Genomic DNA, 6,787 nt, shown 5'->3' with positions numbered 1-6,787 from the left:
CAGGTGAGGCGGTTAGATCGAGACAGACAAGGCTGTGATTACACTGGAGTCCAACAATGATGGTGTCCTGGCCAAAATACTGGTGAGTGAACAATGTGGGTGCGTGTGGCAGCTCTTCGGGCTTCCCACCTCTATAATTGGCAGAACATCACTGATGAGGTGTGCTTCATGACAACTCTCTCTCTCTCTCTTACTGTTTCTCTGCCTCTGTTTAATGTGGAAATATGAATGGTTTTAACAAAGATGGACAGATCAACTGTCTCTCATTAACACTGTGCCACATGTTTGTCCCTCCAAACGGTGTGATGAAAGCAGTTTATCGTCTGCTGTCAGAACGATCTGGCAGAGACGGAAAACACCTCCTATTACATCCTAACGAGAGAGAGAATGTTGATGGCAACTCAGTGTGGAACTGCTACGGCTGGAAAACACTCCCTCCTTTCCTCCATCCTCTTCATTATCAGAGCTAAATGATCCAGCAGCCATAATTACTTGTTTGTTGCCCTTTCTAATTGGAACCCAGCATTCATCAACTAGTTAGGTGACCCTGATTATACACAGCGCAGCATGCCCATATTGTTTTAGCGGTTCAGGTGTTGTCTATGAGTGTACCCTAAGTAAAGAGCGGATGTGGAGCTGGTCTACTCTACCACATGCATATTGGAATTACTTAGATCTTCCTATAGGATGGACTGGACCAAGTTATCACTAACAGCAGGGGAAGTGATCTCTCTCATGCATGTACTTTCAATTATTATAATAGGTCTATCCCTCAGCCATGGCTATAAGGGATCCAGCTTTTGTCAATTTAACGTCAGATTTGACATTTCACAGCAGGTAAAGAGAACATAAGGTAGGTTTAAAATATATACATACATATTTCACCTTTATTTAACCAGGTAGGCCAGTTGAAAACAAGTTCTCATTTACAACTGCGACCTGGCCAAGATAAAGCAAAGCAGTGGGACAAAAACAACACAGTTACACATGGGATAAACAAACATACAGTCAATAACACAATAGAAAAGGTCTATGTACAGTGTGTGCAAATGTAGTAAGATTAGGTAGGTAAGGCAATAAATAGGCCATAGTGGCGAAATAATTACAATTCAGCATTAACACTTGAGTGATAGATGTGCAGATGACGATGTGCAAGAAGAGATGGAAAAGAACAACAACATTGTTTTTAGGAGGTTAGGAGAACTTAAGCAGCAGGTTAGGAGAACTTAAGCAGCAGGTTAGGAGAACTTAAGCAGCAGGTTAGGAGAACATAAGCAGCAGGTTAAGCGAACTTAAGCAGCAGGTTAGGAAAACTTAAGCAGCAGGTTAGGAAAAGGGTTATCTAAAATTATCTCGCTTTCGTTGTAGGTCTGTCTTTTTTAGCCCTTGCTCTATTCCTGTATTGCTCATTCTCTCTCACTCTCATTTTGTATTTTTTATTGCTTTCTCTTAATCTCCCCACTCTCTCCCTCCTTCCGATCCATGTCTCAGTTGGGGATGAGGTCATTTCCATGGCAACGGTCTAGGAGTTGGGGGTAGGGGCTTAGGAGGACTGGGAGCTGGCAGAAAAAGAGAGAGGCAGTGAATTATATAAGCCCCCCCAGGCTCAGACTGTATCCAGATCAACACCCCACTCCACTCCTGAAAAACCCACCCTTGAACAACACACCCCAGGCCCAACCTGTAGTGGGCGTGTTGGAGAGGAAGCATACCAGTCTCTTTGTGTGTGTGTGTGTGTGTGTGTGTGTGTGTGTGTGTGTGTGTGTGTGTGTGTGTGTGTGTGTGTGTGTGTGTGTGTGAGGGATGTGTTTCTTGGCTGTGTGGGGCAGGGACAGTATGGTCTCTGCTCTGTGTAAGTCATATCGGAGATTAGCCCACAGTGAGTGTAGTCTCTAAGTATGTACCCACTAGGATTCTAATTTAGCAGCCAGTTTAATGTGCATCCTGTGGGGATAGGGCAGGGTATGGGCTAGTCAGGTTGCCTGCAGAGCTCCACTGGTGTTATTTATGAGGGTCAGGCCTTGCTGCATCCTTCAACCTAGCTCCTCTGGCTCCACAGGCTAAATATCTGGTGCCTCATTTATCAATATTGTGTGGAAACTATTCTAAAATACTACTTTCAAACAGAATTTAGGATGTTTGTACGTATAGAAAAAGCATGATATATCAAACAGTCTTACAGGCGTCATATGCACACCGGTAGGAGATAAGCAATCAGAAATATAAATGTTCTCAGCATCAGTGCTTGTGCACGACCTTGGCTATTTGAATTTTGTAAACGCTCCTAATTAACCATATATAGTCAATTATCATTTTAAAGCCCACGGGGAATATACATTGCCATGAAAAAACACTGCACAACCAAGAAAAGTGAAGAAAAAAATATAGTTTTCTGATACTGACATAGAGGTGCTGGTGTCAGACATTGAGTACAACCAAAATATTTTATTCGGCTCGCTCAGTTGTGGCCTGACCTGTGAAAATAAAAACATAGCTACAAAGAGAACCGTTAGGATAATTCAAGTTGCTTAAGCAATGGCAAATATTATACACTTAAAATGAATAGGCAACACTCACCAATAAGCTATCCATCCTCAACAGCTCGCTCCCATAAGCGTATAGGCCAACATTGCAGTTCTGCAGAATGAATGAGTCATGCGTTCCACCGAATCACCTGCACATTAATTAAGAGTGGAAGTATTTTCTGTTCACATATTTGAACTTGTTTTGGGATGGTACTTTTATGGCGATGTGGGTTCTGTGCTGTCTATTGATCCGTTTGTACAGTATTTGGGAACCTATTGATGGAAAAGAAACGCCTGTTGATGTCAACCTGTTGTGCGATAGTGTATGAAATTGTATGTTAGTTGTATGTTACAACTAGTATTACTGTGAACCTACAATATGCATGAACACACAAAAGGCTGACATGGCATATGTAGCGATCCCCCACACATTGATTGATGGGTGGATCAAGGGCGGGTAGGGGGGGCTGGATTGAGATATGGATTGATATTGTGGACAGAATTTATGTCAACGTTTAGCCATCGAGATTACCAGTGGCGAGACGGATAGATGAATAAATGGAGGCAGGGGTGCATGGAAGAAGAAAGGCTAGATGAAGATATCTGACATGGTCCACAGTGCTTACATGATAACAACCATCATGTAATGTATCACTCTCTGCTTCCTCCTTCTATCCCTACACAGTTTGTCAGGACGCTGTTATTTTAGGATAGATGAATCTTAATTGACTGGACTTCATCCAGGAGGGAGGTTGTTGGCTATGACAACCACATTCATACTACACACACATCACAACTGCTAGTACCAGACTCGTGTTATACTGATCAATTTATACACTTGCCCCCATCCCCCCCCCCCCCCCCCCCCCCAATACACTGCCTTTTAGTTCATGTTCGTATTCTTATATTTCATTTTTTTTCTTATTGTCGTTGCATTGTCGAAAAGGAACATGCAAGTCAGCATTTCTTTGAACAATGTATACCATGCATATCCCGTAAATACGACTAATAAAACTTGAAACTTGATGTCTCAACTGACAACTTCCCTGTACTGTAACTGGCCAAAGCCTAATGGAGCCCATCATTTGAGACATAGCTATTGTGTTGAGTGATCCCAATGATGGTTTCCATTGGGCTACTTCTTTCCTCTCTTTGATCTGGTGAGAATGTGACCCACAGGGTAAAACAAAAAAGGACCATTTTGCAATATAGCCTACAGCTATTCCCTCCCTGTCAGTGTAAGTCATGTGCACATAAGAATTGGCCTTTAAAACCTCTCTAGGGTAGGGGGCAGCATTTGGAATTTTGGATGAAAAGTGTGCCCACATTAAACTGCCATCTACTCAGGCCCAGAAGATAGGATATGCATGTAAATGGTAGATTTGGATAGAAATAACTCTAAAGTTTCCAAAACTGTTAAAATAGTGTCTGAGTATAACAGCACTGGTTTGGCAGGCGAAAACCTGAAAAAAAACCATTCAGGAAGTAGGATTTTGTTGTAGTTTTCTATTCAATGCCATTACAGTATCCATTGACTTAGGACTCAAATGGCAGTTCCTATGCCTTCCACTAGATGTCAACAGTCTTTAGAAATTGTTTCAGGCTTGTATTCTGAAAAATGAGGGAGTAAGAGCAGTCTGAATGAGTGGACCCTGCCGTATCACAGAGCTTTTTCATGCGCACAAACGAGAGAGTGCATTTCTAGTTTACCTTTTATATTGACGATGTTATTGTCCGGTTGAAATATTATTGATTATTTAGGCTAAGAACAATCTGAGGATTGAATATAAACATTGCTTGACATGTTTCTATGAACTTTACGGATGCAATTTGGATTTTTGTCTGCCTGTTGTGACTGCGTTTGAGCCTGTGGATTACTGAAGAAAACACGCGAACAAAACGCGTTTTTGGATATAAAGAGAGACTTTATCGAACAAAAGGAACATTTATTGAATAAATTAATGTCTTCTGAGTGCAACCATATGAAGATCAAAGGTACAGTGGGGAGAACAAGTATTTGATACACTGCCGATTTTGCAGGTTTTCCTACTTACAAAGCATGTGGAGGTCTGTAATTTTTATCATAGGTACACTTCAACTGTGAGAGACGGAATCTAAAACAAAAATCCAGAAAATCACATTGTATGATTTTTAAGTAATTAATTTGCATTTTATTGCATGACATAAGTATTTGATACATAGGAAAGCAGAACTTAATATTTGGTACAGAAACCTTTGTTTGCAATTACAGAGATCATACGTTTCCTGTAGTTCTTAACCAGGTTTGCACACACTGCAGCAGTGATTTTGGCCCACTCCTCCATACAGACCTTCTCCAGATCCTTCAGGTTTCGGGGCTGTCTCTGGGCAATACGGACTTTCAGCTCCCTACAAAGATTTTCTATTGGGTTCAGGTCTGGAGACTGGCTAGGCCACTCCAGGGCCTTGAGATGCTTCTTACGGAGCCACTCCTTAGTTGCCCTGGCTGTGTGTTTCGGGTCGTTGTAATGCTGGAAGACCCAGCCACGACCCATCTTCAATGCTCTTACTGAGGGAAGGAAGTTGTTGGGCAAGATCTTGCGATACATGGCCCCATCCATCCTCCCCTCAATACGGTGCAATCATCCTGTCCCCTTTACAGAAAAGCATCTCCAAAGAATGATGTTTCCACCTCCAAGCTTCACGGTTGGGTTGGTGTTCTTGGGGTTGTACTCATCCTTCTTCTTCCTCCAAACACGGCGAGTGGAGATTAGACCAAAAAGCTCTATTTTTGTCTCTTCAGACCACATGACCTACTACCATTCCTCCTCTGGATCATCCAGATGGTCATTGGCAAACTTCAGACGGGCCTGGACATGCGCTGGCTTGAGCAGGGGGACCTTGCGTGCGCTGCAGGATTTTAATCTATGACGGCGTAGTGTGTTACTAATGGTTTTCTTTGAGACTGTGGTCCCACCTCTCTTCAGGTCATTGACCAGCTCCTGCCATGTAATTATGGGCTGATCCCTCACCTTCCTTATGATCATTGATGCCCCACGAGGTGAGATCTTGCATGGAGCCCCAGACCGAGGGTGATTGACCGTCATCTTGAACTTCTTCCATTTTCTAATAATTGCGCCAACAGTTGTTGCCTTCTCACCAAGCTGCTTGCCTATTGTCCTGTAGCCCATCCCAGCCGTGTGCAGGTCTACAATTTATCCCTGATGTCCTTACACAGCTCTCTGGTCTTGGCAATTGTGGAGATTTTGGAGTCTGTTTAATTGAGTGTGTGGACAGGTGTCTTTTATACAGGTAACGAGTTCAAACAGGTGCAGTTAATATAGGTAATGAGTGGAGAACAGGAGGGCTTCTTAAAAAAGCAAAACGGTCTGTGAGAGCCGAAATTCTTACTGGTTGGTCGGTGATCAAATACTTATGTTATGCACTAAAATGCAAATGTATTACTTAAAAATCATACAATGTTATTTTCTGGATTTTTGTTTTAGATTCCGTCTCTCACAGTTGAGGTGTAACTATGCTACAAATTACAGACCTCTACATAGTTTGTAAGTAGGAAAACCTGCAAAATCGGCAGTGTATCAAATACTTCTCCCCACTGTATATATATATATATATATATTATATATATATAGACATAGACACATATTATATAAATGATATATATTATATAAATAATACACACACACTAATGTTCAAAAGTTTGGGGTCACTTAGAAATGTCCTTGTTTTTGAATGAAAAGCTCATTCTTTGTCCTGTAGGGGGTGGGTCCCAAAGACCCTCCCCATTATTGATTAAGGGGACCTTAAGAATCATCATTTTACTACAGATCTTACAATAAGATATTGTTGCTATATGTCTAAAAATTCTGCACTGTATGTTGTACAAGCTATCTATTTTAGTCTTTGTGGTTAAGCTCTGGCTGTTGCGCGAGTGTGTTTGCAGGCTAGGTCTGAGTCAGACCAAAACTAGATAAAGAGAAGTAACCACGGTCTGGTTTTGACATTTTGATCTTGTGTGACAGTGGGCAATGCTAATAAATTCAGAGAAGCTACAGTACTAGGTTGCCTTGTAAGGTAACCTCAGTTTATTGATACATACAGTACATACATAGATGTAGGTGATCATACCACTAGGGAGTGATCACATGTATAAAATCAGCTATGCCCTTAAGTGGGGTACAGAACATATTCTGGAACATACAAGCTGTGTTTCTGTTGTAAATTTCTGTCCGCATGTCACGAACGTCGTCAGGGAAATGTCA

Source organism: Oncorhynchus mykiss, chromosome 2 (assembly GCF_013265735.2).
Source record: "Oncorhynchus mykiss isolate Arlee chromosome 2, USDA_OmykA_1.1, whole genome shotgun sequence".
Taxonomy (NCBI): Eukaryota; Metazoa; Chordata; class Actinopteri; order Salmoniformes; family Salmonidae; genus Oncorhynchus; species Oncorhynchus mykiss.
This window is presented reverse-complemented; position numbering follows the sequence as displayed.